Source organism: Serinus canaria, chromosome 1A (genome assembly GCF_022539315.1).
Source record: "Serinus canaria isolate serCan28SL12 chromosome 1A, serCan2020, whole genome shotgun sequence".
Taxonomy (NCBI): domain Eukaryota; kingdom Metazoa; phylum Chordata; class Aves; order Passeriformes; family Fringillidae; genus Serinus; species Serinus canaria.
This window is the reverse complement of record NC_066314.1, coordinates 64,437,186-64,461,162: the sequence shown is the minus strand read 5'-3', so window position 1 is coordinate 64,461,162 and position 23,977 is coordinate 64,437,186. Positions and strand designations below refer to the sequence as shown.

The following is a 23,977-nucleotide window of genomic DNA, read 5'->3' as shown; positions in this document are numbered from 1 at the left end:
TAAGTGTGCATTTCTTTAATGCCTGCTCCTTTTTCAGGTATTGATGCAGAGAATTGGATTGACACACGTGTAGGAAATCTTTATTTGTTTTGCTTCCTAGAAAACCCCAGCCCTCCTGTAAGCAGAGTTCAACTCTTCTTAGAGTTTAATTATTAGAAAGATACAGCACTTCCTTAGGGCTTTTACCTGTTTTGGCTCTGAGTTCCAATAAATCATTTGGCAGCAAAATGACTCTAAGATAAACTTCTCCCCTTTGATGAAATATTTGTTCAGCACATTCTGCAGTATGGTTTATGTCAAGAGTTATACATCTTCCTTGTTAAAGACAAAAAAGAAAGCATCAAAACCATTATCAGACACCACTGCTGATTCAGCTGAGGCACAAAAACTTCACATATCCAGTAAGCCATATATTTTCTGGCCACCTCGCTTGGTTTTCCAGACAAACACATTGGGAACTGCCTGCCAGGACTTTTAGCCTTATATTTTGTGTAAAGGAGCAGTAAGGTCTTAAGGAAAGTATACTGTTCCCCCAAGCTGGTCCTGAGGAGCCTCAGGTGCTCCTACTTGCACACAGCTGGTTTCCAGGGAACCCCCTCCCTTAGTTGTGTAGCTCCTGTTGCACTATGAGTGGACTGAAATATCTGCAAGCAGGCACACCTGCTGGTGCGTTCACAGATTTCATTGTTCTCACAGGTTCTCATTGATAATGCCTGCATTTTGGTTTTGTTTCTTAAAGTTTTCCATGGAAGTTTCTGGTAAGGTATGAATCCTAGCACCAGGTATTGATGGCTAAGAAGAGGCTGCAGTTCCAGTGGCAGTGAGCTGCAGTGAATCAGAGACTCTGAAGGAGCTTCATTAGCTCTGCTTCAGTTTCAGCTCTTCTTTGTCTGCAGTGATGTACTTCCTGCCTATACTCTGTTGCAGCATTTGATTGTGAATTGTAGCCTGAGAAGCATGTGGCAGTTTCAATATGCATGTATGTTAAACTACACTTTGAGAGAAACAGTCTCCTCAGTTAAAAATCCTGAGAACATAGGACTTCTGGAACAGAGAAGGGACCTACTGTGTTGTTTCCAGCAGTGATGAGTAGTCTGTGCTTATGGAAAAAATACAAGTGCTAAGTATATGGAATAAATAGGCAGAGGTGTTGTGGTTGATGAACTCATGTGGAAAATCCCCCTGGACTGTAGGTGCATCAGGTCAGAGAATTGTTAGGCAAAAGCCTGGATTTGTATGGTTGGATCCACAGTCACACATTGGGCATGGGACCAGCCACAGCACAAACACCAGACAGGTCTGGGACTAAGCCCAGGGGTTCCAGCCATTTGCAAATAATCTGTTTGTAAGGGCATTCATCTTCAGTGACAGTAAGTACAATAATGTTCAAATGCAATTAATTACTAACTTACACTTAATAACTTTAGTAACCTGCTTATTTCGATAATGGATTTGATTTGCCTGGGTTCTTTTTATGTTTTTTCAACATAAACCAAATTTCTTTAGCCCTTGTAGGTTTTGGATTTAATGATCCTTGTGGGTCCCTTCCAACTCAGCATATTATGTGACTCTGTGTTTTGAGCACTTGGATTGTAGAAGTTGTTTTCTGTTGTGAGTTGAAGTGGCATCGTGTCACAAAAATTTGCATTTTGCACAAAAATGTTTCAGCAAAATTGCAGTCAGGCTGTTGAGCTTATGGGGACATGAAATAAATGTAGTTATTACACCTCAAATGTCTTTTGCAAAGATTAAGTATTCCAGAAAAGCCAACACTTTCCTAAAATGGGACCAGTGCTGCTATTTCATGGAGATCCTACTTCAGTGGGGTTCCAGTCAGTCATGTTGTTGGGATGGGGGGTTAATCAGTCAGAAGGATAATTTCTCCTTTCTTCCCACAAAGGAAACATCTTTGCTCTACACTAAACTGGGGGGGGTTTCCATTTTAGCAGACACCAAGTGTCAATTCTGCATGTGGTGTTCAATACTGCACCATGATGTGTAAGAGTATTGTTTCAATAATCGTGAGTTAAAGCAGCAATCCTGTTCTGTTGCAACCTGCCATGGTAAAGGGTGCCTTATGCCATTTGCCTTCAAAAGTTCATACCAGGTTAAGCTGAACCATCATTGGATTTCCAGTGTCAGTCATTAGTGGCTGAGGTTATCCTTCATGTCCTTTTTTAGTGCACTGCATTAGGGAGGAACCACCAGCTCTGGTGGTTCTGGGCCAAAACTACATGTAGACTGGAGCTTAACTGTCTTGGTGTGTAGATATCAAGTACAAAGGAAATTCCACCCTCTTTTCTAGACCAGCATTATCATTAGTTCTCTGACTCTCAGACTGGGTCACTTGGCTGCCTCGAAGACCATAGTTAACATGTTCCTGCTATTCATTCACCTCTTTCTGCTTTTACTCACAACATAAAAATATAGTTCTTGCTAAGGAAGATCATGTTTGTTGTTTGGGAACAATATCCCTGATCTTCAGTAATGCCCCCTTTCAGACTAATACATAAACATACCTATGATTTGAGTTCCATATTTCAGCAAGCCTTTGAAGGCCCTGGAGCACAGGCATTGTGCATTTCAGGATGAAAGTTTAATATGATGTTTCTTGTTGTGCATTCTCATGTTTCAACAGAAATATATCTGGCAACTGTTGCTCTTCTATAGCCAATCTGAGAGAGAGGTCTTTCTTATTAGCTCTCTGGAGAAGAAATTTAATAAGACCCAGTCATGAAAACACTGACATGACTGAATAAAGTCCTTCATGTCTAAACATCTGCAGGGTTGTAGCCTACTGTAATAATGGAATAGTCTGAAAACCATGTCTATAAAATCTCAGTGTGACACTGTACCAACACATGCTCTTTATACAGCCTTAAGGCTGTCAAGTTTGAAGAGTTTCTTTATCTGTACCATTTCTATCCCATCTTGTGTCTGGACTTTTTTCTGCCTGTTGGTTCCCATTGGAACCAACAGATGTTTGACTGAGACTAAAGATTATTTTCGTGTACATTTTTGTACAGTACCTATATTCTGTTTTAAGGAAAAATATACACATGCATTTTTCTTCTTTATTAATAAACCAAGTGACAATTTTAAATAAATTCTTTCAGCTGTTCAGAATGGTACACAGATGTACTGGCACATTTCAGAGTGAGTTAAATAGAGAGCACAGCATTACATCACCTACAGAGCTGAGGAAGAGGAGGTGGTCTCTGACCACTAAAGCAAAACAAAGCAGTGCCAAAGTGGTGGCTTTGAGAAAGATAAACCAGACTGTTACTCTCCTTGTAGATTGTGTGGGGAACTCTGATGCCTTACTGCCTTTCATTCCAAAGCCAGGTATCATTTCACAGTGGGTAACCCAATCCTAATTTTTAGGATGCTTAAGTCTTTATAGGACTTTGCTCTCAGGCAGTGAAGAGAATATTCACTTGCATTTACATCTAATTTAGGTTCATGTGTAGGTAATTGTTATTCCTAAGCTGCTGCTATGGAGAGAGAAAAAAGAGGCTCCTAAGGGGTTGTTTCAGGGTATGTATGTTAGAGATGTACTGCAGACTTCTCTCTGAAGGACCCTGTCTGTATCTGGACATTCTGTATGATCCTATCACCTTAACTGAGACAGTAAAAGTGAGCTGTATCCTCTCTCTGTCTCTGCCTTTCTGTTCTGTAAACAAAGGCAGTATTTTTTCTCCTGTGAGGTTGGGAGATAACATTCAAAAGGAGTTGTGAAGCATGTGGATATTATGATGATCAAAGAGTGAGTAATGCCAAAATAGGAGGTGCCTTTTATTGGAGGGAAGGAAGCAGTATTCCAAGAAGTTTGACTTGAAATGGACTGTTAATATATACAAATTTTGAGCCCACTGTGGAGAAAAGTAGCCTTTCTTCATAAAACAGCAGTGGAATTAACTGGGGGGGGAAAAAGTAGAAGCAGTAAGAAGTGAATAGATTTAGCATTTGATGTGATGTGATGAGAGAGAGAACAATCCCAGCATCACTTCTTTGGAGTGACCCAGAGTAATTTATGTGCAGTGTGCAGGGGATGAGACCCAAGTAACTGTATTGTGAGTTCAGCCAGCACCCTAAGGGAGAGTTCCAGAGGTGGGACAGGGGTGGAACCCACAACCTTGGTGTTATCAGTACCATGCCCTTGAGCCCATTTCAGGGTCAGTCTCACTTGTGAGAGGGTTAACATTTACTGAATATTTGTTCCATTACAGGTGGTGTTCCTGCACAGTTAAAGTGGATAGAATTGTTGAGAGGGCTAATGTTTACTGCATACATGTTCCACTAAATTTGGTGTTTCTGCATAGCTTATGTGGATACAGTTGTGACAGGGTCACCATTTTATATTTGTGCCATTAGAGTTGCTGATTATGGACTTTGAGTGTTATCTCACCCTAATGACTTTGAATATGGCCTCCAGAGTGTTATTCTGGACTTTGAGTGTTATCTCACCCTAATCCACACTGAGGGGATCTGTGAATCTCAGCTCCTCTCCCCTTTCATAGTGAGGACATGAAGGAGTGGTTTGTTTTAGGTTCCCCATAGTTCTATCACCATCACAAGGCAAGAAACCAGGAATTGTTTTTTCACCATACTTTATGTTTTTTTTAATATGAGATAGTCATTTCTGTACTTGACTATGATTACAAAGCAAATGTGAAGATATTACTGAGACAAATGCATTATCAAAAATGTTAGTGTCCCTGGCTACTGAGACTAAACTGCTGATTGCTACATTTTAGGAGTGATTTACACCTGATGTATTGATGTCCATGATTGGTCAATTAATCTAACCACAATTAATCTTTCTACTGGTTATTGGTGTAGTAATTTTAAAGATCTGAAAACAAGGATGATATTTTGGGGTAAAGGTTGAAATATTTTTATGTGCTAACTTTTATTTAAACTCACTTGGCTATGAAAGTAGAGGAAACTTTTTTTACTCAAAGCTTTCAAGGTTTGCAGCTATTAAATTGACTGGTCTCAGGAACTTGTCATAGTGCTTCCCTGAGGGTAAAGTCATCCCTCCACAAAGTGCCATTCATGCCCTACTTACCCTCAATTAAGGCTTCCAAAATAAGTTTTGGGACACTGGCCGCCTTCTGAAACAGAGTCCTCACCTGCAGAAAAGACTTTGGAAGGCAAGGCTGTATTTAATATCATATTTAATCTGTATGTCTGTTCCTCACTTTTTCCATCATAAGGATAACACTTTTTTATTCTTCTTTCTCTCTCTTTAGAAACAGAAAGAATGACTTACTGGGGCACCAAGTTAAAAAGAAGTGAAGGTTGGTCATCTCTGCAGAGGTAATTACAAGGTATGCATAGTAATCACACTGGAGATTCATTTCTTGCTGGTGCTTAGGTCTTCATGGTACATTACTTGTGGCAATAAAGTTTAAAAATAGTCCTCAGAAACGTTGGAAAAGATGTTTGAAAAGAACTTTTTTCTTCTGTGTGCTTCCCACAGTAAGCAAAGCAAATATTTATTTGGTTATAAATATCTTTGAGATGCACCTTTAAACTCATTACTATGCTGAATTGTAGCTATGTTTCTGCAGGTAAATGGCAATCACATTCAATGAATTGGTTTTTTGGCTGAGGCCAGTAAAAACAACTCTTCTCCCAACAGTAAAATTGAAATCCCTCCAGATACTATCAATGGTCATTCTTGAGACTTAAAGTGCTTGTTTCATGGACTCATTTAAATCACTGTATGCTCAGTTCAGCAGTGTTACCATTTTCTCTTCCTCATTTATTACCATCACAAGGAGATGCACTTAGAACCTGTTTTGCACTGCAAGTGAAGAATGTGTCCTTTTACATTTGTCATCCTGAAAATTTGTAACTTAAGGGATGCAAAATCAGCACTACTAACAACCCTCTCAAATATTTTCTGTAAAGTGAATGCTTAATATTTATCCAGTGACTGCTCAGAGACCAGCACAAGGCTATCTGCCACTGAAGTCCTGAGGTTAAATGTTACTTCAATGATGCATAAAATTTGTATTGACCATCTGCCCAGCATTGAGGTGAACCCATTAATGAATAAGCCTCACAGTATCACTGTGAGATAGGGAATTATGATCTCCATTTAACAAGTGATAAAACTGAGCCCCAAGGGTAACCGCTTCAAGTCCTACAGGAAGTGTATAATAGACCCAGTAAGGAAGCCCAGCTCACCTGACCTGCTGTCCTTCCTACTTGGACACCCCTGCACCTGGTGTCCTTTTCACCATGTTCTGTTATCAGCAGCTATACACTCTTTATGCACAATTTCTACCATCAAATTCTGTTGCAAAGAAACTTTAAACACAGCTGATGTGACCTGTGAATCCTTCTTGTCCATAAAAAACATGAGACACAAGGCACAAAGGCAGCACAAACAGCACCAGATGGCCTTCAAAAGTGGAGCAACTCAGCACAAAGTGACAACAGGGAGAGCTGTTGTTGTGACCTCTCTTTCTATTTTTTTTGCATAATGTTGAGAGGAAGACTATGCAGGCCTTTCTGTAGTGCAGAGAGGAGCTGCTGGTAGAGGGCAATCAGTGCTTTGCCTTTTGTAATCTTACTCAACATTTCTTTAATTTTTTAGTAAATGTCAGGTCACATGCTTGCATTCTAAAGCTGAAGTATAAATCATCTTCTCAAGTGACAGAAACTGTCATTTTTCCTTGCAAAGTATTTTTCTAACTATGTCTTATGTAACTGTTACAGTTGTTGACATTTTTCTTAAAAGCCCTATTGGTTTGACACTCAGGATTCAGTATAAAGCTATAGACTTGGATAGAGAATTCTTCTGCCTTTGCTTGTATCTCTCTTCCTTTCCCATGAGCTGAAGAAAGAAATATTATGCAACTCTGAGTCATGCTGTAGAAAGGTGTTGTATTTTTAATATCATTAGAATTTTAAAAGAAGAAGAAAGATAAACCTTAGCATAGGTGAAACCAAGAGTTAATATGCTTCAATTATAGAAAGTGGCTATTAAATTTTGATGGGTTGCTATGACTGATACTTCAAATAAAATGTTGATGTGGCGAAGTGGGGAGTGTTGATAATGAGTTGAGTACTAGAGAAAGGCTGTTGATTTTTATGGAAAATATATATATAAAAAATACATGATCCTCAACCAGAGATGTTCTTGTGGAGATATCCATAGGAAAGAATCAGAGAATAGACTTCTTCTGTCTGTCTTGGCTTGTGTCTACAAGAACACAGCCCTGCATAGCTGTGTCTTGGCACAGATATAGGCTGAAAGTACATGCCCACATGAGATGTTTTACAGTGCCCAGCTTAAGGATAATACTGATTCCTGCCCAGCTTAAGGGCATTATTAACCTCCTTTCTAGCATTATTAACCTCCTTTCCCTACTCCTTCATGCCTGCAGAAAAAAGTGTTGATGCATTCCTGACAGGTTTCTTCCTCTGAAGAAACAGCTGCAGAATGTGGAATCAGTTGTGTGAAATTCCCTTTGGCAAGACCTTTGACCCTTGACTTCTGCTAGATCCAGCTGAGTGATCAAAGAGAGGACTTTTGCAGGTATTTCATGTCTTCAACTGTACTAATCTCACCTTAATGAGAAGCAAATTACTCTGGAATAATAAGTTCAAGAAACACTTGTGTTCCTTCTGAGGGAATGCTACAAGGGTGATCTGGAATGCCAGGAGCTTGGTCTTGAGTGGGCCCATTAATCCTACTGCATCCAAGTCCAATGTTTTAGTTAAATTTTAAGCAAGCTAGAGACCTTTATGGTAACTACAGGGTATTTTAAGACACATTTGGGACTCTGAAGATACACTAGATGTCTGTACTGACATAGTTTTCATCTCTCAAAACCAGCATCTGAATTGTTTGGTTAAGTATCCTGTGGCTGTCAAAGAATAGTGCTGAATCTAGAAGGGAAAGTCAGGTCTTGATCTAAACATCTCTGCTTTATGAAGAGATACTGTCTGATAACCTTCACAGCAAACAGTTGAACTCAATACAGACACATGCCAAAAGGGGCACAGTCCCTGTTAAGAAGAGTGAAAAGTGCCCTCCTCATTCCCATGACTAGCTGCCAGACTCCTCACTGAGTTTAGAGTAACCTACCCTGGCATCTGTGGCATCTTGTGATCATGACTTTGGGGTTTGTAGAATCCCAGTTCCTTTCCTGTCAAAGCCAGAAGTGGGAGGTGGTCCCTGTGACACATGTGCCCTGTGCCAGTCCAGGTACTTAAATGATCTTAGCACTGAAGCTTCCCAAAGCTGGTTCATGGGCAGTAGAAACTTGTTCTCCTCAGAACAGAGAGGAGGAACAGAGTATTTTACAGGTGAGGAAGTGAAGCACACCTGTGAATACTTTAAGATGCATAACCTCAACAGATAGGGATAGATCTTTAGAAGTCTTCAGTGTGGGTCAGCTTGTAACGTTTCCAGGGAGACTGACAGCCAAGTTGCAGTTTGCCTTTGAAAAGTCTGATGAGTTATTTCAGCATCTAAAGAAGCCAGAAGAACTGAGCTTATTTTTCTGAAAACTTGACCCAAGTATTTGCTCATGATCATGAAAGAAATATGTGGTCCAGTTGGTAAATTAATCTAGCTCACTTAAATTTCTGCATACCCAAAGGACCTTCCTCTCTCCCACCTTGCTCACTTCCCAGAGATTTTTTTGCTGAGTACTTGGAAGTCAATGCAGCTCTTCTGTGCTAATTAAATCTTTCTTTCTCTTAGTGCCAGCTGTAACAGAGGGAAAATCCCAATAGGACTGTCAGAGAGTCCTGTTGTGCTCATTAGACCATACTGAGTCTGGAACCCTAAAGTCTCCAAAGGCTTACTGGATAATCTCTTTTTAAGACCTCTGTTGGTACCAGTTATTTCAAATAGCAAACCACTGTCAAGTCTCAGGAATCTGCTACAGCAGGTCTCCCCAGGCATTGGATAAAATGACTTGAAGAGAAAGCTCTGGGGAGACCTCAGAGCCCCTTCCAGTGCCAAAGGGCCTCCAAGAAAGGTGGAGAGGGACTTTGGACAAGGGCTTGGAGTGACAGGACAATGGGGAATGGCTTCCCACTGCCAGAGAGTAGGTTTAGATTGAACATTAGGGAGAAGTTCTTCCCTGTGAAGGTGGTGAGGCCCTGGCACAAGGTGCCCAGAAAAGCTGTGGATGCCCCATCCCTGGAAGTGCCCAAGGCCAGGTTGGATAGGTCTTGAAGTGACCTGGGATAGTGGAAGATGTTCCTGTCAGGGACTGGAACTGGATGATCTTTGAGGTCCCTTCCAACCCAAATCATTCCGTGATTCCATGATTCAATACCCCAGGAAATCTGCAAAGAAAAGGAAGAAAACTGAAATTTATGGCTGGAGCAAGAAGTCAGAGGGACCATTTCCAATTGTTTAAGAAGTTTTTTAAAGGTAAAATATTTTTCACTGGCAGGTTTTTTGAATGACCAAATGCACTCAGAGCTCAGTATTTTCAAGGCCTGGAGGAACACATTTTGATTTTCTGATGGAAGGCTGCAATCTTCAGCCCTCTCAATATTAAGAACATTGGAGCCTGGGTTGCCTGTTGATGTTTCCAAACTGAACTTTAATCAATCTTGAAAAAGGACTTTAATAACCTGAATTATGGCCCCCAGTGCTAGATCTTTGATATCAGAGTGAGCCTAGCAGTACTGGTTTTCTCATGCTCAGCATTTCTTCTGGTATTTTTTGCCACTTGTTAGGAATGTGTATTTTAAGAAAACTTCAGTTTAGGAAGTGCCTTTTCCCAGCAATTTTTCTGTGTTTAAGTGGGACCGTTTTACATCATTCACATACTTTTTTTTCCCCTCATTTTGTAGCAAAGTTTGGTTTTTTTTTTAGGAACTCCTGGATTCCAAAATCTAAAAATGGAAATTTTGTTCCCTCTCCAAGTATGATACAGAGTTTGTCAGTCACACCAGATGGGGAAGATGAGCCAAGAAATCAGTGCATAGATAGTCAACCCCTTTCATTTTTTCATGTTGATGTTTTTCTGTGTGGAGGGAAATGTGCTTTTTGACTCAATATAGCGTTTGAAGTCCTGGCTTGTCTGTTCAGAAGAACTTAGAGTTGGTTTTAATAAAACAGACTGGAGAGATTAGAAAATTCAGAGCCTTTCTGAGAGATCAACAAATACCTGAAAGGGGCCACCTTCATTTTTGGTCAAGAAATCTGATGAAACACCCCATAGCTGAAAACAGGGTTTTCCTTTAGTGCTCTTTGTGCATTGCGGTTTTATTTGCTGCAGAAAGGGTTCTGTACAGTGCTGATTCTCCAAAGCAGATGGCAAGCAATGATTAACCAGTTCCTTCCAACTGCTCACTCATGAGCAGACACCAAGTTGAACCAGTTATTCATACTGAATTAAGCTTAAAAAATATCATGTATTTATGAGAGTAAATGTTCTCATCTAAATGGAAGCTTTTCCAGAATAGTGCACTTGGGGCTGGATGGATATCTTTATGCATATTTCTGGTGGCAAAGGGTATGAAAAAGTAAATGATACTAGAATATGAATATAGTTCTTAATGTAATTTAAAATGTTTCCATTGTAAGTGAAATTGTGATGCACAAGGGCAGGACCTCTGATCCAGGTGCATTTGCAAGCCTGTCCTAGGCAGCAGTAAGTGTCTTGTGGCTGCTGAGTCTTACTGTCCTGTCTAGAGCTTCTTTTAAGATTTGAGTGGAAGCACTGAGCTAATGGGAAGCACATTTGCTGTACATTAACATTCTTAAGCTGGTCTGCTCTTGGCACTTCAAGGCCAAGTGAGGCCTAGGATAAATGAAATTTAAAAAAAAAAAAGAAAATATAAAACCTTTTAATATCAATAATTTGAGGAATGGTGTAAATACTGTCATGGGTGAGATCCTGATGAAACAGGCTGGGGCAGTTGTGTAGGAAGCAGCTCTGCAGAAAAGGAGATGGGGGTCCTGATGCACAGGTTGACACCTCCCAGCCATGTGCCAACTGCATCTGAGACTGCATGAGCAGAACAGGGCTCAGAGCACTAATCTTCCCTCTTCACAGCACTGCCTTAGAATCACAGAATGGTTTGGGTTGGGAGGGACCTCAGAGATCATCCAGTTCCAATCTCTTTCCATGGCAGGGACACCTTTCATTATCCCAGATTGCTCCAAGTCCTGTCCAGCCTGGCCTTGGGCACTTCCAGGGGTGGGACATCCACAGCTTCTCTGGGTAACCTGTGCCAGGGCCTCACCACCCTCACAGGGAACAATTTCTTCTCAATATCCCATCTAACCCTGCCCTCTCTCACTTTGAAGCCATTCCCCCTTGTCCTGTCACTTCAGGTCATTATAAGTAGTCTTTCCCTGTCGTACCTGAAGGACTCCCTTCAGGTACTGGGACAATGAGGTGACCCCAAAACTTCTCCAGGCTGGACAATCCCACTTCTCTCAGCCTTTCACCATAGCAGAGCTGCTCCATCCCTCTGATCCATGGAGTGCCTCTCTTGCACAAGGGTGCTCCCATGTCCAATGCTGTCCAGTTTGGGAGCACCCTTGTGCAAGAGAGGCACCAGCACTGTCTGAGTTCACTGCACTGAGCCAGGCAGTGCTACCAGGCTCCTCAGAGCTGGGCCAGTGCTGAGCACAGAGAGCTGGGACACCTGGGTCTGTGCAGGCAGAGAGGGCACAGCTGGGTCTGTGCAGGCAGGGAGGGCACAGAGGGGACACCTGGATCTGTGCAGGCAGGGAGGGCACAGAGAGCTGGGAGGCTGCAGTGCTCTCTGCAGCTGCCTGACCACATGGTGGGAGGCTGGAGCCCGGCTCCTCTCAGAGCTGCACAGCAATAGAACGAGGGCTGAAAGCCACAAGTTGGAGCAAAGGAAGTTCCAGTCAGATAACAAGGAAAATCTTTTAACCAAAGAGTGGTCAAAGGTTGGAAGGGGTGCCCAGAGACGCTGTGGGTTCTCCATCCTTACAGGTGTCCAAGATTCACTTGGGTGTGTGCCTCAGCAACCTGATGAATTAGACCTGCTTTGAACAAGAGGTTGGACTGGATGCTTTCAGGGACCCCTTCCAACCTGGATTATTCTGTCATTCTTTGATTCTTTCACAACAAGGACTAAAAAAAATATTGCAGACTTGGACCACTAAAAGACCAAAAAGAAGCAACTTAAGTTCCTTAGGTGGAATTAATAATACTGTACATGTGCCCATTCACCTTCTGGGATCAGAGTGGAGGGTTTATGTAATGAATAGTAACCTCAGCATTTTTCTGTATGGCTCTGCTTAAAGGGAAATCACAGCTTTGCTACATTATAACAAAATTCTTACTGACTTCAGGAGGCTCTGAATTCTGCCAGCTTAAATGGGCATCACTGGAGGGTTCTTTGCAGTCAGATAATGGTTTTAATGTGGAGAAAACCTCAGAGAATTGTTCTGAGTTTTTCTGAAAGTGTATTTCACAACATCAGACTCCTTTAGCATATACACATTAAGTTATGCTAGTTTTGGAAACAAACAAACAAACAAAAGGTATTTCTCTCAGCTTTGTACCTGTGTTCCTGTCAGCACAAGTATTTAACTGAGTGGCTGGAAAAAAAAGAGGGAAAATTGCACAGAAGAAAAGCTTCCCTGTGATCACCACGTAAGAAAGTGTTTCCAAGCTTTGGAAAATGTTGGCCAGCTCTGACATTTAGACAGCTCGTCTTACAGAGAAAGACTGTGTAAAAAATCTGAACTTTATCATATGAGCTTGCTCACACCCTGAAATAGCCTGTTTTTTACAGCCAGGATAAAAGATACAAACTGCAGTATAAACATACAGTGCCCTGGTGGGGCATATGTTCCTTTACTGCATTTCTCACAGGGGGTAGGGGGTTTTGACATTGCTTAGGCTGGCTTTATGCAATGGCACTTGGCAGCAGAGCATAGAGAGCCCTGGTACTGTTATGTTTGAATGATAAAAAATGTCCAGGATACCTTTCCTCTTCTTATCTAACCAGCCTTTTCTACTTCATAACATTGTAAATGCTAGTGACTACAGCATTTTTAATTGTCTGGATTATGTGTGAGTACAGATAATGATAAATGCACACTGGAGTCTACTTGACCCATAAAAATTTTATGCAACTCTGAGGAAAAGTTACTGTTATTAAAGAACCATTTTGGAAACCAAGGTGCCTGTATCAACAGCCCAGCCCTAATCCTTTCATGGATTCAGTGTTTTGGATGAGTGCAGGTCTGTGTGTAATTACAAATTTAAAATGGTCCACGAATATTTAAGAGCAAAGATACTGCCTATGCAGTAGAGGTTGATTTCTAGAAAATAATGGCTACAGAACCATTTGGTAATTTTCTACACTGCCCTTCCAAAAGAACAGTCTGGATCTAAGGAGTGTCTGTCACATGTTATTGCCAGTTCCCATGCTTGGCATTTGTGGTGATTTTATACTAATATTGATAAAATATTTATGGTTTTCTTCTTCATATGTTTTAGCCTTCAGAACTTGTTTTCTTGGCATTTTTTTCCCTGTAGTCATGAAGGATTTTTTGATATATGTAGAGAATCTGATACAATACTTTTGTCCAATAGCTGGAGCATTAGAAAGCAAGAAACATAAATCTTGTAGTTCTGAGGAGTGGTAATACTGCTTTTAGGATTTGGGAAGAGTTTTTTTTTAATGGAACACTTACATGCTTGTATGTGAATCCATTACATGACGTGTACACCATGGTTAGCAACAGCTTTTGTGTGTCATGGCTCAGGTTCCCATACACTCCTGACAGTTTATGCATATTCATGAGATCCATGACATTTTCCTGCATCTGCTCTTATCACAGATTTCGTTTCAAAGCAGCACTTCATTGATGTAGTACACTGACACATTTTACATATAATTGCTTTTTGTCTGGTTGCATGATTATTTTGTGACACCTAGTGGATAAATTGATAGTGGTGCTGATTTAAATTACCTCTGTTTTTTTTATTCTCCTGGTAAAAGTTTTGGCCTGGAAACTCAATTCACATCACAAACACAGAGACTCTCTTGTTTTCTAGTTTTTTTCTCTTTTTTTTTTTCCCTCTTTAACTTTGCTCATGGAATAACTTGCTCATAGGCAGGTGAACAAATACCCAACACCAGTCTTGAGGAAATTCCAAGAGTCCCAAAATAATACAAGGTAGTAAACGTTTGAAAATGTCATGGTGTTGTTTAGTCAGGCTCCCTGTGCAATAATACAATAGTTAATTCTATTGTATTAACTTTTTTTGAGATGTGCTTCAAGCATGCAGTTTCATTAAGAACAAAATGTGCACTACATAAAGTTGTTAAAGGTTGCAAGAAGTACTTATTTCCCTGTAAAGACTCCTAGAAATATCTGTTACTTTAGTGTTCTTCATTCTAGGGAATGAAGTCTGATAAATAATTAAAATATTATTCTATACACACAAAAAGATTTTCAGAATATTTACATCAAGAGTCTTGAAATGCCTTAAATGTATGACCTACTTTCACAACAGGTGAAAGATATTCACAAGATATGTCTTGTGAAGTATATCTTAATTTACATGTCATGGATTCTGTGCCTAAAGCTTATTTCTGCAACAGGAAAATATTGAAATACTGTCCACTGTGTTTGCTACAAATGCTGTGAGAGAGAAAAACAAATTTTTATATGGCTCTTATCTTTTGTGTTGATAAGGGCAAGGGAATCAACTATTTCAGGTGCACCAACTCTGCTTGCTGTATTTCTCAGTTGATACTAGTAATGTGCATGTTTCTGTCTTCAGAGAAGGATTAATCTCTTCTGGCACAACAGATCTTAAATTCTGGAGTCTGTCATCCCTGTGAAGGCACAGAACAATTGCTTGAATGATAGCCAAGATAGAATTTAATAGATTTTAAACAGGAGCTAAAAGGAACTGTAAGGTAGATGAATTTGGAGCTAAGAGGTTATGTATTTTTCATATGTGGAGAATTGGAATGGAGTTGTGCACAGGACATGAAGAAATTGATTTTAAAGACCATCTACAAAATTTTAGGTTTCAGCTTTTTACTCTTCAGAGAAAATGCGTTGCATATTTTGACTCCCAAGAGGCTTCACAAGAAAACATAATACTGAACTGTGTTTTTAAAGCCAACTGACCAGGCACTCTTTCCCTGTGCTTTTCCTGGTTGCTCCTTGTAACAGTTCTCTTGTGACTTCTGTTTGTGTAAAGTTAGGGCCTGTAGCAGCAGCATCATGAATAATGGACACAGAGAGCTGAGCACACCGAGGAGCTCTGGCAGAGATCTGCTCACTCTCTGCCCCTTCAGCCCACTCATAAATGTTTAACCAGTGAAAGCTTTAGTCTCAGGTACACAAACTTACCATCTGTGTCCATCTGTGGAGAGCCTCAGTCACCTGAGAAAGGAGAAAGCTGTGTGGAGCTGAGCACAGGCAGTGCCGTGTGAGCCCCAAGCCTGGAACTCACCAGCAATTCTCTTGTGCCCACGAGTGCCATGTCAGCAGCACTGCCCACTCACCCCAGCCCTCCTAAAGCCTTCAGCCCCTCAGCATGCAGGCACAGGTGGGCAGAAGGGCCCTTGTGTGCACATGGCAGCTTTCAGTGCTTCCCCCTTGCTTTTGAAAGGCTCATGTAAAGCCGGGCAGGACGAGTGTGTGCGTGAGGCTCTTGGCAGTGGGGTTGGAATGCTCCCAATGGAAAATAACTGCTCAGAGCAAAGTCATCGTAACAGAGCCCAATGTGTGCTTCTGAAACCATAAGACAGCTTGAGACACCATCCCATCCCAGGGTGAGAACAAAGCTGTTGCAGTGCACAGGGATCTGTGCAAAATAGTCACTAAAAGAAGACAGGGAACTCGATAAGTGGCAGTTTTGCTAGTGGCAGAGTCCTGGAGGTCCCCTGAAAGGACACAAGAATTCTTAACAGGGTTAGGGACAGCACTTGCTCTTGCAGGTAGGCTTGTCTGAACTTGTCTATAGCCTCACACCCTCCCCAAGCCCCAAAAGTAACCAGAAACAAACTGCACCTTGGTTTGCAATGCCTGTACAAATGCTTTCTCCATGTTAGTGCATGTGGACTTCCAGGCCTCTGCTGGCTTACTGTCAGGTTGAACCAGGCTCAAGCCCAAATGCAGTCCAGACTCCAGAACATTGTTCTGCAATAGAAATGAATTTTAGGCTTTTAACAATATTATAAAACAGTGATTTCATGCCAGCTTTCCATACAATGTTATCCTCAATTTCAAATGCTGCAGGCTCTGAAGTGATCATCACAAAAACAGTCTGTGAAGGATGGATTTTGCTTGTCTGCCATCATATAAAGCTCCTTCTTCAAGAGCACTCAAGTAACTTTATCCTGTTTGTAGTGATGGCAAATGTAAGGGTGCATTGATGCAAATCCAGAATTTTAGTCTAAATCCACTACCACTAGCTTATTTGGAGCTTTGACCTACTCCTGGCTTCCAGACCACTAATTCATTCAGTCCTACTTGTCAGCTGCTTGATCTCACTAAGAGCTAAAATTTAAAATGAAAGCCTTATGGGAGAAAGGCCAGAAGCCATTTTTCTACCAGCTATAATTATTGGCATGGCTGCATTCTGCAAAATGAATTTTAGTTACTTGTTGAGGCTTAACCTGACAGACATTCCCTCTTGGTGCTTAATTAAGTTAGGATTTGTAGATGCTAGTTTATTGCATGTCTTTCTAAAGAAAAACAATTTTCAAGGACCTGAATCAATTTCAGAGTGAAAATTCAGTTTTCCCAAAAAGGAATTAGTGGATCAAGATTGGGAATGGCATTTTTTTAAGAAGATGTAACTCTATTCCATTTTTCCTAGCTTCTATAAGGAACTAAAAAAAGTAGCACTTTCTCAGTGGTGTGACATAGGTTAGGTGTGAAACTATATGAATTGCACTAAAAAGCCAAATCCACTTGACTTAAAATTCAAACGGCTTATTTAGGATTTTCTCTGCAGTAAAGGTGTTTTCCATCCAAAAAGAATTTAAAATATTACTCAAATAATTGCTGGTGAGATGGCTGAGTATTTAGCTGGAGAGACAGAAGACTGTGGGTCTGACTGTGGTCTGCATCATTGACTGTGCCCAGTTTTTATTTTGCCAGGGCTTTAGGGGGAGTGGGAAAGGTGCAGTTTTGGAGAGCTGGACATCACATATCAAGTCAAAGATGAGGGTGATCGGTTTAAGCGTCCAGTTTTGTGTTCAGAGCTGTCAAGGCAAATCCAGGTGATGTCAGCTGAGTTTAGTGAGCTCAGCTCTTTCAAATATAAGATCCATTGCTCAACATCCTAAAATTAGTGATATTTGTAGGGGTTGTCATTAACATTTCATTTTTGTGTGATCTGCGTGAATACAATCTTCCCAGGAACATGGAGATATCTGAGCAATGTTTAGGAAATATTGTAAGGGAGGTGTTCTAGGCCCCTTCTACTCTTCCTATCTCCATCTGCCAGAGAAAATAAACCTGACACATTCTCTTTGTTCTTTTCCTAATAAAAACTAATCCCTAATTTGTCACAGCTTCATCTCCTCTTGCTGGGTTCATTTCCCAGATAATTTCAGCCCTTGCACTTTTTGCTTTTACACATGGTAAGGCAGCAAGAGTACCTGTAAAATTTGTTTTTCATAAGGCGTATCTCTGATGGATTTGCCATTTCCACACAGGTTTCACCTCCCCTGGACTCTGGACTTGCCCTGATTTCTGGGCATTAGGATCTGGGGGTCCTCATCTCTGCCATGGAGAGCTCAGGGAGACAGTGGGGGCAAGCACAGCAGCTCAGCTGGGAAGCCAGGAGATGGAAAGGTTATGCCAGGAAAACAGGAGATTGATCTGTAAGTCCTACAAAATTAATAGCTTGTAATGCACTGAGCAGTTCTGTTGTGTCTTTCACAGCTTATTTTTCAGAAAATAGATCTTCTTAAATGTTTTTTGGTGTAAGATCACAAGTGCAACATACAGAGCTGCCAGTGCTTAGCCCTGGTTTAATTTCTGTGTTTGTAGAGACTTTGAGACATCAAGTGTTTCATCATTCTCTGGAATACCAGCTTTTGTGGCTTTTTAGCATTCAGACTAGTACACAAGCAAAACACAGAGATAAATGCAATAGAAAAACAACTATTTTGTCAGTGTAGGTACTGCAGTTTTCCTAAGCAGGAGACATGATCCCACCTCCAAGGAAAAGGAGGTATATTTTGCTGGAAAATGGTCTTTCCCCAATGCATGTTTAACATTCCAGGCATTTCGCAGAACACAAGGTGTATGAATTGCTAACATAACACCTATAGAACATGTCTGTGGTGATGCAGAACACCTTTGGTGCACACCCAGCCCCAGCTCCATGGATCTGCTGCTGGTCAGACCTCCCTACAACCAGTCAAGGAGTTAGAGCAGCTGACATTAGACACTTCCCATTTTCTGATAACCATTGTAAAACTTTTCTGAAAGATCATTTCTGTGGAGGAGTTTCCTTGGCTTTAGCATGATTCCACACAAGAGTGAGGAAGTTCCTGTACAGGTCTGGCTGGTAGTCAGGCTACAATATGGAAGATGGACTTAATTAAGCTGATGTATTTAAATGTTGTTACATTCTGTTGCCTTTTTTTTTTTCCCAAACATGAAATGTTCAGACTTCAGAAACATACAAAAATTACTGCAGAGCTCAGAGACATTTAGCCAGAGAGTTCTGACTCATTTCACAGCTGCTCCTTTTTCTCAAATACTTGCAAACAGTTCAGTAATGACAATGGCTTCACTGAAGACATAAAACTGTTTATTATAAAGAGCCATGTTGCACTGCCTCTGATGTTCTATGTAATAAAGGGTGAACAAAATGTATATAACTGATTTTAACAGATAATGAAAATAGTTATTGACCCCTAAATTCTTTTTGATGTGTAAGTTTGCTACACATTCAAAAGTGTCATTTTGAACTTCTGTGTCTCATAATTTGTGCTATATTGGATAATCAGGGCCTCCTTCAAAGGCACTGAGGCCAGGTGAGGGTGTACTGTGGATCTCTATAGTGTATGAACACTCCCCTTCTTAGAAGTGTCCCTGATGAATCTGAGGAAAATGCTTCCCTGCAAAACTGTGCCTGTGGTTTGTACAAAGCAGGACAGCACCCCTGAGTGCTCCAGCACCGAGGAACCCATGGGTGAGCAAACCCTCACCCCCCCTTTGTGCTTTTATCACCATGGACAGAGTGATACATTTGCTCCTCTAGTTACAGCCTGGCCTCAGTAATGCCCAGTGAAGATGTGAGCAAGCTGCTGGACCCAGCTAATGCTCTGACAGACAGACAGACACTTGTGCAGAGGAGGAGCCCTCCTGAATTGAACTTTAGAAAATCCTGTGCATCTCCTCTGTAATGAAGGAGGCTGTGGAGGTCTGCTCCTGTGAGTTTTTTCCATTGTACCTACCTGAAGTTCTGGCAGAATCTGGCCTGTTTTGTTAAATACCAGGAAAGTTTCACAACTGGGGAAAGAGCAGTTTGCCATTTTAGAAGCAAATATATTTAAGTAATGAGTGAGATTACCGTACGTGTTGTATTTCACAGGAGTCACAACATCTGTGTTGTTTGTAGTGTTTTTTCTTGAAGTTTGCATGCTATATGAAGGCAGTGTGTCATTTTCATTATATTTAGTTAAAAATAGATTTTAAAATGCACTGTGTGGAGTTTATCAGACATAAACCCAAGGAAACTGAATCCTTCTGTCTTCTAAGGAGTCTCTACCTGAAATCTCTAGGAAGGTTACCTGCCACAATACTGCTTTGCCAAAATCCTGCCCCAGAAGAAGGGTGTGGTAGTTCTGCCTGATCCAAGCCCTGCTGAGTTTGGTCAGGAGTGTCCACCTTGGCATATCCTCAGCCATTTTCCCCACAGTGCTCTTCCCTAACACATTGGGGACTGATGCATTGCACTAAATAGTTGATTTAGTTGTTGTTTTTGCTCTGGGTGTTTGGTAATTTTCAGTGATCACATGGTTTGTCCCATTCTCCCTTTCCCCCTGGAGAATCGTGCCTCCAGTATTTTACTTTTGTCCTGTGTAAGATTTTAGGTCCAGAGCAAGCCAGATTGGACCCAAATGGCCCCCCCAGGTCAATCTGAAAGGTGACATTTCTAATCATGAATAAACAGTCTGTAGGAGCAGAGTGGGGACTGTGCTTCACTTGGGAACCAGAAGATCATCACTGCCTGCAGAGAGATTGGAAACTGCTGGTCTGGCCTGCATCCAGACCCAGGCCACGCTGGGGAAGGTCCCTGCCTCAGAAGGCTCCAAGCCCTCTTCCTCCCTGGTAATCACAGTGCACTCCAAGAGCACCCAGCCAGGGCATCTCCTTCTTCCTGGGAGCCAGGGAGGCTTGGCCTTTGTAAATCCTCACAAGGTTTTGGGGGGAAGGTACCTTAAAATCACAGAATGCTTGTTCTGTGCTGTCCCAGTCTGTTCCTTAGTAAGGCTTTTAGTGATATAACAAGCCTGCCTTAAAACTGTCTGCTTTGCTGTAACATCACAGAAATAGCAGACTTGGCCCCCTGCCTTTTGAAAAGTGACTGCTGAGGTACTTATTAACATCAGTTCCAAGATGTTTTTCAGTGAGAGTTGGAATATGGAAATGTCATATTTTTCCTAGTATTAAACAATTGTGAAACTAGAAACATAACTCTTGCCAGATAGCTCTTTCTTGTGCCTGTCTTTGTAGAAGGAAAATGAACATGTATTTTTCTTTCATTAAGTATTTTAAAGTTCACCCTTGTTTGGTGATCTAGTCAATTAAAATAAGAGTATGGGCAGCTTGAGAGCAGAAGACTAATTAATTTTAGGGGTTGGATAAAGCACATTCTTTTCCATTTTTGTTTGCTAATGAGTATTACTAATACCCATAATAACAGATCTTAAAGAAAACAGTATTACACAGAGTTTATGGTTCTTTACAAGTAATTAACTCAATATCAGTATGAATTTAAAAACTACTACTTTTGTGGGGAAATATACATTAAGGCAACATTATATCAGCACAGCACCTAGAGAAAAGAATCTCTAATATCATCATAGAAAAAAAGAGCATCCTTTAGAAATGGTTAATTCAAGTTCATCCTTTTTTCAACAGGGATGAACATTTTCCAGGATCCCACCCAGTATTGCCCCCAAAAGTGTAAGTGAAGTCCAGGTAGATTAAAGACAGACTGTGTAAATCCCTAGAACATACTCCAGAATGTTGTTTTTCTTTCAGTCTATATTTCTGTCTCTTAGAGTCACTGAGATCAGCTGTAAGTAAAGCTTCTTCATCCAAAATTCCCTGTCATTGGAGTTGGATGGGTCTGTGGGATAGTTTGGGCTTTTCACTGCTGTGAATGTATCCTTTTAGAGCCAGACTGGCTCTCTGAACTGGCTTCACTGGACCATCCAGCATAAAGAGTTGCTGTTCTGAAAGGCTTTGTTGTTTTTATCCTTCCACTATGAAGCAGATGCTCACAAAAAGTCACACTTTGAAGTCACACAATACTCAGCTTTCCTCCAATTATATTATGTAATGCTGTTCTATTGATGTAAGCACAGGGTTTATTTTACACAGAAAACACTTTCTGAGAGGTGACTGTGAAACACATCCAGCCTTGCTGAAACTGCACAGAAGTTTAGCTCCACTTCACATTCTCAGCTCTGAGGAAAAATACTGAGATCTCTGATGGCCCAAATAAAGAACTTGTTTCTTTTTAAATGTCTTATCTAAAAACAGAGGTACAGGGTAGGGTTGTTTTTCAGAGGATTACTGGGAGAGTAATTGACCATGATAAAAAGCTGGTACTCAGAAAATTCTGAGATTTACAGCCCTGAAGTACATAGAGAAGACTGTCTGGCTTTCTGCTGGAGAGCTTTCCAAAGGGGCTCTTTATAGAGGTTAAGAGTGGCTTCTGGTACCAGTTTGGGAGGGGTTTACATTGATGAAATGTTGAAGACTCTCAAGGTATTCCTTCAGTGTGTTATTGAAAGAATACCACCCTTTTTGGCCTGCAAGGGCTTTGAGGTTCCAAGATGCAGGGCTGGACAGTGTTTCCTTCCTTGCAGTGATCTCAGCATGGTCAGAGTTGCACCTGTCCTGTTTTGTCCAACAAATGGCACCATGTGCAGCCAACAGCAGCCAGTGACCTCTGTCTACGTGGTCTCCACTACAGTGAAATGATCTTTGACATTGATGGCATAACATTGTCCTTTATAGATTAACACATTGATACCCAGTTTGATCAGATATCTGCATTCTCCTTCCTTCTCTGCTTTGTTTAAAAGTGTTTGTTCCTTGAAGGTGAAGTACCTGATACCTCTCTCTGCCTGTCTCTGCAATGCTTCTAGTATTCAAGTCAATCTGGTAAAAAAATATTCTCTTTTCACTATTCTTTTCTCTTGTCTGTTTCTTGAGTCAGGGTCCCTCCAGGCCTTGGTGTACCTGTGGGAGTACCATGTAGAGCTGGTGCTGTGCATGCTTCTCCTGGAGAAAGAAGCTGCTCTCTGCTTTGCACATGCTCTCACCCACCTTGTAATTGTTTCAGTGTGCAGTGAAATGCAATTGAGATTTGTGTGTTTTGTCTTGCTCCTCTCTTTTCAGATCCCCACAGCAGTGATGCTGAAAGCCTGGGCAGATGGCTTCTGTCCCCCTGCAGTGTGACCAAGTAACCTCAGGGTGGGACTTGCTGACTGAAACAACTCTGCTTGATCTGTGTGGGGCTGATGGATGCAGCATTTATTGTGCTCTTTAATTAACTAGCAAAAGGTTAGTTCACTGATTAAGGTAGGGTGTTTGTTTTAAAAGTTTGCTTCTTTATTAAAGCAGTATTTATATTAGAATACAGACTGATATCTCAGTTATTCCCACTTCTTTATATCTGCCCTGTATAGGAAGTGTTGTTGTCTATCAAACCAGGTGGCAGGGAATAACACCCCCTCTAACTCGAGCATAAGTTTGAAGCTCCAGAAGCTGATGCTGTAGTGGCAGTTCTGCTAATCCCCCTAACCAAGGCCTGTGTGGAACAGTGGGGTGTTTTTAATCTGGTCATCAGTTCAGAGCTGGGTTACTGCTCAGTTAGGAGTATTGCTGAGTAGGCCACAATTCCTCACAGTCTTGACAAATTCATTGCTCAGTCTTTGGGGTTTACCTATGCAGAACTAGGGAAATTCACTTAGAGAACCTCAGCTCATCCCCATTAGGATAATGGAGAAGTATCTGGAAGCAAGTTAAACAATCCCTCTAAGTCAGCATCCATTCTAAGTCACAGTGATGCCTTTCCCAAAGTGACAAACTGGTTTGATAAGGTACACTCATGTAGGAGCTGGGAGTACACAAGTGCAGTTGTTAAAAATGAATGCTGTATCCTGTTTCCTTTGTGTATCTTGTCACTGACATGACTTCACAAGTTGCAAATCTATTAAACATTTCAAACATGGAACTAGAGCTCATTAAGCAGAACGTTGACTGCTGTATAGCAAACTGTTTCAAATTCAAGACTGTTAACATTTGTCTCCAGAGTTTTTTGTCTTATAGGTTGTCACTAAGCAATCCAGCTGTCTGGGAATACAGCCTGTGCTCCCTGTGATCAGAATGTGACTGTCCTTTGGGGTGAGGTAGTAGGTTGTATAGTTTTAGGGCTATGCCCTGCCTGTCAGATAACTATACAATCTACTGTCTTTCCTGAAGTGGCTGTGATGTCAGCGCTGGATGTCTCCAAAACACAGCACAGATATTTTTCAACTGTACCATTCTCTGGCTCTGTCTACGTGTTTGGTTCTTGTACACAAATGTCCTCAGAGTGTTTAGATTCCTGTATTTCCCATTCAGGCTCAAAAGCCATTTCCTTCTGGCATTTTTAGAGAGCAGGTGGGGTGTGAGTGCAGGACACAGAGGTACAGCCCAGCCTGCAGTGGATTTGCTCACACTCAGCTGTGTGGGACTGCCATGGGAGTGGCCACTTGGAAACAGCTG

General features: G+C 41.2%; 1 long non-coding RNA gene across 5 annotated transcripts in view; it reads left to right on the top strand.

The window, feature by feature from the left end:
- Positions 1 to 23,449, top strand: part of LOC108962759 (uncharacterized) — an 89,146-nt gene extending 65,697 nt beyond the window's left edge. Inside the window, exons 8-11 of one of the 5 annotated variants that reach the window (XR_007776582.1) lie at positions 5,256 to 5,333; positions 7,431 to 7,555; positions 17,671 to 17,838; positions 22,607 to 23,449. This is a non-coding gene — a long non-coding RNA (uncharacterized LOC108962759). Of the gene's footprint in view, positions 1 to 5,255; positions 5,334 to 7,403; positions 7,556 to 17,670; positions 17,839 to 22,606 lie in introns of all 5 variants that reach the window. The other 4 variants (XR_007776583.1, XR_007776585.1, XR_003945929.2 and 1 more) reach the window with 4 other exon arrangements.
- The last annotated feature ends 528 nt before the right edge of the window (positions 23,450 to 23,977 follow it).